Raw genomic sequence first — 11,001 nt, forward strand, 5'->3', positions numbered from 1 at the left:
TTCTGGCATTGTTTGGATAATTGTAAAAAAAAATAACACTCAACCTAATAACAAAACAAAGCATCTAAAGCCAACTTCTTAAAGAAGAGTTCACGTTGCTCTCATACCTCTAGAAACCAATGAGACATTTGGAATACTCATCATCAGGAAGGTTTAGACTGGACACGGTGTGAGTGTGTTTGTAGTTTTCTACATGTAAATGTTTGAGATGTACCGTGGCTGAGTCTACATGTTAAAGTGTATTGTCGCAAGATATTTCACACTTCTTCACTTAGTGCTCTGTGTTACGCAAATTGCATCACTCGTGCACTCTCTCGCGTACACGCTCGGACACACTACACCCTTATATTATATCGCTTGTCAGTGCCGTCTAGAAGGCTTTAATCTTAATTAGCAGCCAACGTTCGCGATGTTTAGACGTGTCTGTCAGCACCAATCACTTAGAGCTGAGCTGGTTTCCAACAAATCAGCTCCAACTGACCTTGTTCCCTGGATGATTACCCAGTTAGCACCTGTTTGCTCTGCCACAGGTAAACTCTTGTTATGACTGCATCTGATAGAAAGCCATGAAGAAAATGTTGCAGGATGATACTGAAGGATTGCAAACAATGAAACCTGCATATCAGTACAAGGGTACAAGTTGAACCATGGCGCATAATGTTCTTGGACTGAAGCATGCACGTAGGTGTGTGTGTGTGTCCATCTGTGTGAGTGACCTCAATCTGTCCACCATATCTGTATCTCCGGTCCTGCAGACTGTGTATCCCCTCGTGAGTGGGAGGCTTCAGGCGTTTGATGTGGCTGACAGTCGCCTCCGCTCTCCCTCTGGCCTCAGATCAGTGGCCCAGGCCCGCGTGGGGCTGGCCCGGTTGAGATGACCGCAGCGGTGACGGTCAGCTGCCAAACCCACTGGTCAGGTTCTCCTCAGTCACATGACCTGGGTCACGTGACCCATTAAGGGCAGCCAATAGTGTTGCTGCCCTTGCCTCTTCATGTGGTGGGAAAACATTCCAACAGCTGGCCTCGGACTGTTTCTGAAACATCTGCAACGTCTGCCGCTAGTGAGAATCCCCCCTGCCGCCTCAGAACACAACCTTACGATAATAGAGTCGGTGGATTAGGAGTGATATTGAAAAGGCGTTTTTTTTTTTTCCTTTGGTATCCGTTGCTCAAGGTTGTGGGAGAGCATGAAGTTTTTCAAGAGCCGCTCATCATATTAGCCTGACACACTGAGTGGACTTATCTGTAGAGGTGCTGGGGTTATTCCTTATCATAAAGCAGATCTGAGTGTGTGTGCATGTGTGTGTGTGCGAGAGAACACTCCATAGCCTTTGACATATTGTTAATTTGAAGAATGTTTGAAGTATGATGCAACATCAGCTGCTCTCACTTAGCTTTGAGCTGCTTTCCTCTGAAAAGTCCCCTCCGGTCTCAAATTACCACAGAGACAGCGCTAGTACCAGTGCGTGTGTGCGTGCGCGTGTGCGTGTGTGTGTGTGTGTGTGTGTGTGTGTGTAATAACACTTTAAATGTCTGGTTAACGTGGTTAACACTGTAACATGCAATCCATATGAGATTAATCGAACATTATTTAGAAGCATTTATATGAGCTGACCAAATTTGGGGGGGGGGGGGGGGGGCATTTGTAATCTCCAAATCCAAAATGTGGAAAAGATAAGATCCATATCTGTTTTGGAAATTTGCGTTCGGCTAGTGCACAACCGAGGCCCAGTCTCCAGTTGGAGACTGTTATGAATAATACTCAGTTGAGTGTTTGCTTTGTTGTGATGTGGACGTGAGCGTAAGTGAGTTGAGTAAAACGGTGTTTTCCCAAATTTCAAAAATCTGTTGGTGGAAGTGTGCGGTGGAGATAATTTTGTTTGCATTGGGTCCCGTTTGTTTCCGTTCCTTATAACCCTGAAGGAGGGCGTTTGAGCGAACCCCCTTCATCCTCTTGTCATGATGTAATATGAAAGGTTTCTGTTATCTCTGATTGCAACCAAAGCCCCAAATGCCCCATTGTTCACATGAAGTTATGACAAGCCGAGTGCTCGGTGTGAACCGGTCGAAGAAATGCGCATGTGCTCGCTCAACCCTTGACATCACCCCTGATCCATGGAAGACATTGCTTCCTCATTCACACTCTCTTCCTTCAACACGTTGCGCCTTTTCGTTCTCGGTATTTTCCTCAGCACATGAGCTCATTTGTTAATTTACCTTTTCGGGGTTGGCCTCTATCCATCCTCATCGCTCCAACAGTTCCTGCTGGTGCTCTGCCAGGACTTTCGCACAAGTCTAAGGGTTTGGTACTGGAGGATCAGTTGGAGTTCTCCATGAGCAGCAGGCTTACTACTGATGCTGGAGTTTGATAAACAAGAGAGGACAGGATTCGTGGCGCCTCGGTAAATTGGCCGCGGCCCTTGTTGTGATCCTAGCAGAAATATATTAGCAGAGAAAAAAAATATACATATTCTTGTCATCCTCCTTCTGCTCCAGCACAATATGCTCAAAGCTAAGGAGTGAGTATGATCACATCCGAGTAAAGATGATGTTTTCAAGGTGAGTTTGCATCAAGACCAACTCCATACATGCCCATGTTAACTGACAGTATCGGTTATCATTGGAAAAGTAATTAGCAGAACTAGTGACTCACAAAATGTTTTTGCTAATACTAAGCTAAGTAGTGAGAACAATGAGAGGAAGATACGTTCGTCAAACTATTTTGTATCAATTACTAACTCCATACGTGCCCATGTAAAGCATAATCATAAAGCATAAAAAATAATTAAATAAAATAAGGGTGATGAAAACTTGTGGGTATAAAACTGAATGGTTCGACTTCGATTTTTACATTTTTTTTAAAGACATGATGAAAAAAACATGTTTGCGCTTATGTTACACATTAACTAATGAAAACAATTACACCAAAATGAATAATAATCCAACATGCCAAAGGCCCCTGACCAATCGTCAGTTTTTGACGCGTTGGGAGTGAGACTGTCTTGAATAATCATACATTAGCACGATAACTGACAGTATCAGGTCACTCATATGGAAATAAGAAAAAAAAGCAGGATAAATATTGAATATAAAACTGAACAATTCAACTTTCCTTCATTAAAAATATATAAAGAAAAGTGACAACGTAATCACTCTAATATATTTGAAGTACTTACAACAGAAACTAACTTCTCCTCTCCATTACTGCCCCCCCTTTTACAGATATGCTGCTTGACAGTGAAATGTGATGGCTGATGCATCACCGCCCATCTGTCTGCTACATCACGCAGTGTACAACAATAGTTATAATTTGCACTGGCATCGTCTTTGACCTCTCACCTACATGAAGTAACCTCGGGGTCTGCTTTCGTCTTTCAACTCTGAGCACAGGCCCGGGCCCTCGAGCTGCTAGCCTCTAGGTCAGCGTGGATAAAAGCTCTGCATTATAGGAAAAGGAAGCAGCACATGTTGAGTTTGTTTTACATGGAGCTTAATGGATTCCCGCTTATGCATGTATGTGTGAACGTCCGCTTCCCTTCACCGCTGGGCCGGCAGCACAGACACGCGTGACCACGCACACGCATCACGCCCGGGGACAGGATGGGCACCCACACATTATGCCCACATCGCCGGGGCTCGGGAGGCGAGATGCAGGGGCAGATGGTTGCCAAGGCGGGCACGACGGCCACAATGGAAGGATGTGGTGTATTGTTTTAACCCGTGTGGCGACGGGGCGAGGACTGCCAGAGGCGAACGTCACGGTTTGACACATGTGACGAGGCCGATGACTGACGGTAGTTAAGAGCTGAACTGGTGAATGTGGAAATGGACCCGAACCGTGAACTTGAACTTTTCACTGCGATGGATATAATAGGATGTTATCAGCGAGATAATAAGGTCAGGAAGGGAATGAGAAAAAGGTTATGAAAATGACTCAAATTGAGTCAGGTACTGCCAAAATATGTTTCACCAAGGTACTTTTTTGCCAATTTTGTAGCAAAACAGTTTATAAACCGGAGTGTTTGGACAAATTTAGCACATTTCAAATGCCTTTAGCAGCCGTGTATAATTTGAGGGGGCGACATCAATGGGAATGTACGTTGGAGTGGGTTAGAATGTGGAATGTGCCACAGCCAATCAGGCGCCTCAATCTCAGGCTGACAGCCAATCAGGTCATGGCACTTCAGGTCCCCGAGAGACAACTGAACTCCGCGCAGAGGACATTTCTGAAGAGATCATGAACTTTTCACTCCAGGAGATCTCTGCTTCCTTTTCTACATCCATAAATTGCTTTTTTTTTTCTGTCTTAGAGAAATATGTCTCTGGTAATTGTATTTGCCTCATGCCAAAGAAATGTTTCCTCTCTCACCGCCGCTGATCTCTCTCTCTCTCTCTCATTCTGTCTCTCTGTCCGTCTCCCCTCGTCCCCCCTCTGTCTCACTCGGGTGATGGGAAAAGAGCCTGAGCAGGAATTTTTGTGTCTGTGAGTGCTGTTTGGTTAGACAGAGTCATATAACACGGCTGTGGCGCGTTCACATGTGCCTGAGAGTTGGGGCAGCGACGGCTATTTACATTAAAGAGCCCAGAGCGCGCAGCACTGGGGCTCCCAGCCCTCCACGGTTACATTAAGTGAAATAGAATCAGCCCAAACCCTCACCACTCAACACTCTCCGTCTCTGTCTTCGACTCCGTCTCCACACTCTGTCCCCTTCTCTCACACTTTTTTCCACGAGCAGACTTCATACTGCTCTCCAAAGTCCCTGAGGTATCTCGGTCACTTTAGCGGCATTTCAATTTCCTTTTTCGTGCTCTCTACGCTGCTCTTTGTTTGATGCTTGTAATGTCGTCACCCTCAACACCGGCGCGGCCCCAGCGGCGTCGGGCCGCTACACAAACTTGTGAGTCCATGCGGAGTGAGCTTTCAAAACAACAGTGTTTGGCACGTCACATCTGTCATTGGTAAACTCGCCGTCCTTTCCTCGGGCTCGCTGCCACCCTCCCCTGCAGTTTGCACCCAGTACTGCAACATCTGGCAGAAATGGAGACGCACCCCACCTCTACCTTTTACCTCTTCACCTCTGCTATCCAGCTGTTTTGGTGGAAAACAAGTCAGTAGGCATGTACCCCTTCACTTTTCAACGACACCGACATACGTCTTCTGATGCAAACATACATCCTCAAAGAAATAGTTCAACCTTTTGGTGAAATACACAAATTAAGCACAAAGCACATGACCATCTCTGCAGCAGCCAATTGGCCCTCTCCCTGTCACATCTTCAGGTATCTTCAGGGGATCATCAGAGTTTAAATATTTTTTATAGTTTTTATATTTGAGCGGATTTTTTGCTCTAACCCAACTGAGTCGTAATCTCTTTTTTTCCATGGTCTTAGATCGGGTTGTTGGGCCTGTTCAACAAGTATTTCCAATTGTTTCCTTTTTTTTCATCAACAGTTGAGCAAGAATCTTTCGTTCTATAATCAATAACCTACTGTTTTGCCCAATTTGAACATTACACTATTGTTTGACTTCTATTTGAAAATCATGTTACTGATAGTGGTTGAGTAGAACAATCCTTCGAGACTCCCGCCTTCTAGCACATTTAGTTAGAGTGGTATATGACAGTTTAAGAACGGTGCTGAACATTCAAGAATGTGCACATTGAAGATTAAATGTCTGTTACCGCACTGAAAAGACTTTTAGTTGACTTGTGGTAATATAAAAAAACGTTCTGTCCAAGCCTGACCCGAGTCCAAACCATGGCAGCAAAAAAGTATACATATACATATATATATATATATCTATACACACCTTTTTTTTATCTTTTTCCTCAAAATTTAGCAGTTGAAATTGGAGCTTTTAATCAGGCTCAGAGCCAAAACTGCTGCCATGGTTCCGGCTTGGGTCGGCATGGACAGAAACTATGCAGGTTCATGTTGGGTCAGCCACATTTTTTGGGCTTGATCACAGCTAGTTTACACCTCCACTGATTCCCATGATCTGGAGAATTAGACAGGTATTGGCTTTGGCTGCTGTTGAAGGAGGCTCAGCTGAGCCAAATATCTCCCTCCCTCACACACACACCTACCTTATATTCACTTGCACACACACACACACACATCAAGTTACCATGACTAATACCGGACCTCTTGGCAGGCACAGTCTGGGTTCAAAGGTCAGCTCTGTGTCAATAAACAGGGGACCATGTGATTGGCTCCACAGTGACTCAAAGCATTACTGCAGCCTTGTTTGACTGGTTTAAAGCCGGGCTACCACCCCTGAAATCATCTTTTAGTGAGTGATATTTACAAACAAAGTTTCAATCTGAGACAAAAGTACAACAAATTATATTTATGCTAATTTCCTCAGGTGATTGGGGCGGATATCACCAACACACACATAACTGATAAGAAGAAATAAATAGATGGAGGTAAATCAAATCAAGTAGCATCTGAAGCAGTTAATAACAATCTCCTAGTGTTTCAGAAACATCCAGATGACTATAGCTCTTAATATTTTCCAGTGTTATTTGGATTTGTCCCCCAATGTGATCCGAGTTCTGACTTTGACCCACCTGAGATCAATTCCTTTTCCTTTTTAACCTGTCGGTGGCTCTACCTCCAGCCTGCTCCAAAAGACAGGTATAGTGTTTCTCCCTAAGCTTTACACTCTGTTTGACCCCGGCACATAGAAAACATGTTAGATAATGGGTGCGGGCTGGCTAGTGGGGCCAAGTCGTAGCGTTTGATCAGGAAATCCTGCATGCGGCTGTACTGGATGGAAATCTGATTAGTAACCTTGGTGACGAAGCGATGGGATCCACAGGGCTTTGCTTCAATCAGATGTGACAGGTCAGGTTTTTGTCCGCGGCTCCAGCGCAGCGGGATCACCTCGGCCTATAAGGCTGAGTTAGAGCATTAGATAAAGTACCCATTGAATGCATCAGCCAAATGACCTCTGATTGGCCACTGATAACCTGCACCATTTACCTGATTTGTCCATTCCAAGTGCCTCACATGCAATGCAACGCCTCATTTCTACAAAAGCACCGGACGGTTTGATACGGGTGACTCCAAATGTAACACTTTTAAAAAGAGTTCTTGAGATGTTTATGTGCCTTTTTAAGGATGTACAAAGAGGGGGGCTAAGGTGACGCAGTGGCCAGGAAAATCAGCAACCTAAAGGGTGAAAGTAGATTCCAGTAGTCAGGAATTTCTAAGCATAACAAACATGTCAGACCTATTTAGCAGGCCACGGCAGGTCGCATAGCCGGAGCTGTGAGGTGTATATTGTTTCTGATTAAGCATTTCGATGCTCATGTTGCTGCCCTCGGTAACAATTTACTTTAAATTCATTAGAGCTTCAAACATTTTGCTTTGCCATCTCCATAAAAAATAAATCAGCCTTGTGGAAGAAACGAAGCTGATTAGCAGCAGCGTTCCTTCATCTATCCCGTTCCCCAGGGTTTTGAAGGCATGCAGATGAAATGTATTTGTACTCCATGCCAAAATTATACTCTCTCTTAGGCGTCAGATTTATTATTTCCTTTTGTATCTATACATTGATCGAGCACAGATCCCTATCGCTCTTTCTTAACACTCAGAAACTCAAAATAAATCATTTCCTGGACTTCTCAATCTATTTTTTCTCCCTAAGGTCAAGGATATTAATATCAAACGGGAACACTTCACACCGAAACACCTCATCCGCTCTCTCTTTCCGCGTCCCTGGGGGATCCCGAACAAAAAGGGATGAACCGGGTGACCATAAAAAGCCAGCGCATCGATAATTTCCCAGACATCTGCGAAAAATGTACCCTTTTCCGTCGCTCTCATGATGTCAGTGGGCTGTTGTGTTCAGCGGGGGATTGGGCTAAAACGCTTGTGACGGAGCCAAGGTAAACCGTTCCAAATGGAGCGTGGCGCGAGAAAAGGGACACCATCGCAACAAAAGGAGTTAGATATGGATCGTTGGGTCTGCGCACCGGCCCCAGCTTGAGCCAATTATTGGTGTCATCTTGATCCAATTTAATCAATCTGAGGGGGGACTCAGAGAGAGGAGGGGAGGAGAAAGGGGGGAGTGGCGGATGGGTGCAAACGTTGGTCAAATATCCTGAGCTGACTGAGGAGCTGTCAACCCCCCCACCCACTACAACTCCTCTTCATACCGCCCTACCTCAATGTTATCACATATTACTTGAAAAATCATTGAACTCATCTCCAATATTTGATCAATTCCATGTAGCCATCTTCAATTTGCATTTAACCTCACAACTATCTTTGAGTGCCAGAGTGGATTATCAGGGAATATGATATAATATGATATATGAGGGAGGATATCATAATATTAGAATTTTAGGTAACTGTGTCCGTGCCAAGTTTTTTTCTCTGTGCAAGTAACGTCTACTGTCATCATTTCTTCCTCTTTAAATGTAACCAGAGATGCGACTAAGCGCCTGTTGCCTGGAGGCATTGGATCCCTCTGCTTAGCACAGCTAAGTGTTCCAGTATCCGTGTTTTCTAAGGTCACTGTTGTTTTAACACTTTGTTTCTCTTCTTTTTTTCCCCCTTTTATTTGTCATGAGCGAAGCACAAATGCTGAGCATGTCGGCTCCTTTGCAGAAATGCTCTTATTCTCACTGTTGTTCTCGCTGTGTACACATTCACATCTTGGACCTGCCCAGTGTAAACAAATATTACCTGTGTTTCAACCGGAGGAACCAAGGTCTAAATTTAGCTCCTCCACCATGGATCCTGGTGCCCAAACAGTCCGTGGTCTGAGGGTAGTGTTTTCCAAAGGTCCAAGAACTCTCAGGGCAGGTTTTGACCTCGTGTGCACAGCTTCATTCACACACTTAACACGCTCTGGTTGGCACTAGCCAAACACATTGATGTAGTCAGCTTTTGGAAAACTCAAAAGAGTGAGATAAAGAGAGAGACTGTGCGTCAACGAGCAGTGATTGAGAGAGAAACAAAACTTAAAAGCTTCCCTGAGGAGCTTTGTTGTAGATGAATGAAACTCACCAAAGCACGTGTTTCTAACAAACATGTTGGATGCATTCCCATCCTCCATAAAACATTTTACACTGCCAATATTTTTGTTGACTCATCCATCCACCACAGCCTCCTCCATATTTAAACATGTCATTTTGGGGCACTTCCTGAAACAACTGATGCTGCAGATTTTCTTTGGAGGACAGTCACATTGCTGTCACCAACTGTTTATCAGCAGAATATGGTAATAAACCAGGAGCACGGATGTTTTTACGATCAGGACCCACTGTTAAAAACATGGCTCCATAGGCGCTACCAGTGGTCACAAATGCCACAGGACATTATATCTATATATAGAGTATTTCATGCATAAATACTTAGACAGATACAAGCATATAATCAACTCAACTTACACACACACTCTTGACTTGCAGTGTGTAACAACTCTCATCTCTAATCGGTGTTTCAATCACCAGAAGTCTGTTGAAATAATTAAGGATTGAGTAAAACAATACACAAGGCTGGCTATTATTTTTCATCTAAAGCCAGGTCACGTTCCCAATTACTCTAAAATGTTGTGATGACATGCTCTCTGTTTTCACTGATAATATTGATATTATTCCAGGTAATGTGTCTCGGCGCGGGAAGTGAGCGAGATGCTTTCTCTTAACGACAGTTTAGATTAAAGGTTTGACATAACTAGACCAAAACCTCCATAGAAAACTGTTATGATTTGTTTAGTCCCTCTAATATGTTGTGTTAAAACTACTGGCTAAAACACTCTAATTATATATATTATTCTTATTATTCACGTTTCATTTACGCTTCTCGACTAATTGTACATTTTGTTTGTGTATTTCTCTTAATGTTGGTCTGTGGGTCTCCTTAACAGCTGTTGTGGTAATTTACTTCATGTCCCATCAGCCCTGTGATGTTTTGGCAACCCTGGAAGCCGGTGTGTCCATCCACAGGATGGTAGTCAATTATTTGGAGCCCGCTCCAGTTTTCCAAATTAAAAATGGTCTCCTTCCACTGTTGACCTTGGATCAGCTTTCCATTTCTTATTATTATTAGGTTATTAACACAAACCCCTGAAAGTATCTTTTTAAAGTCTAAAACAAATTCGATTAGGCCTCTTTACTCGCACCGGTGCAGACATATCACTGTCTAACTCCTGTCTGCTCCCTATTACCTTCGACACTGAAGTCAGTGAGAGAGTCCGGACCTGAAAGCATATATCCCCCCGCACACTGGACAAGGCAGGGGGGTGCCGGGTTTGCAGCACATTACCGCTTTATTGAATTAATTACGATAAGGATCATAACTTTAAACGCGGGGTGAGGTGCGGGGCGTTTTTCGGCGCACATCGCTCGGAGCAATTTCTCCCCTGAACGAGGGTGGAGGGGTTATTGGATCTGTCAGGCCTGAACTCTGTGGCATTGTAACGAGCTCCATAAGGTAAGCTGAGGTTGGGCACAGTTCGCTGCACTGATCCCTATATGCCTGCAACACGGGGAAATTTGTACTACATACTGAACAAATAACGAGAAGAGAGAGAGGAGAGAGGCGACCACTGAGGCCTTGTTTTGATGGCGCCTCAGTCCGAAGACCCAGAGGGTCATGCAGGGTTATCCCGAGGTCTCGCGCCATATACAGTTCCAGCAGATGCAATGAAGTGTGTCATTATATTATGATGCCGCTTGGATGTCACAAAGACTCTTGTTTTTTCCCTCTCGCTGCTCACCAAAAGGCATTGTGTCTGTGGTTTAAACAGGATTGTTTTATTCATTCGTAGGGTCCAGGCCTCCCCAGAAACCAGAAAGTGGTCAATTATGGTGAATTTTGGCAAGTCTGCATCAGTCAAGGAGCTATTTTTAGGAACTGCAGCAGAATTTGGGTTAAAATGGGATTTTTAGAAAAGGGTTACGGTCAGCGCTGGCATCCTGTCACGTCAAATACGGGGCCGAAAGAGACAATATAAGTCAACAGACTGTCCTCACATGTCTAACA

This window comes from Echiichthys vipera (genome assembly GCF_963691815.1).
Source record: "Echiichthys vipera genome assembly, chromosome: 5".
NCBI classification, from domain to species: domain Eukaryota; kingdom Metazoa; phylum Chordata; class Actinopteri; order Perciformes; family Trachinidae; genus Echiichthys; species Echiichthys vipera.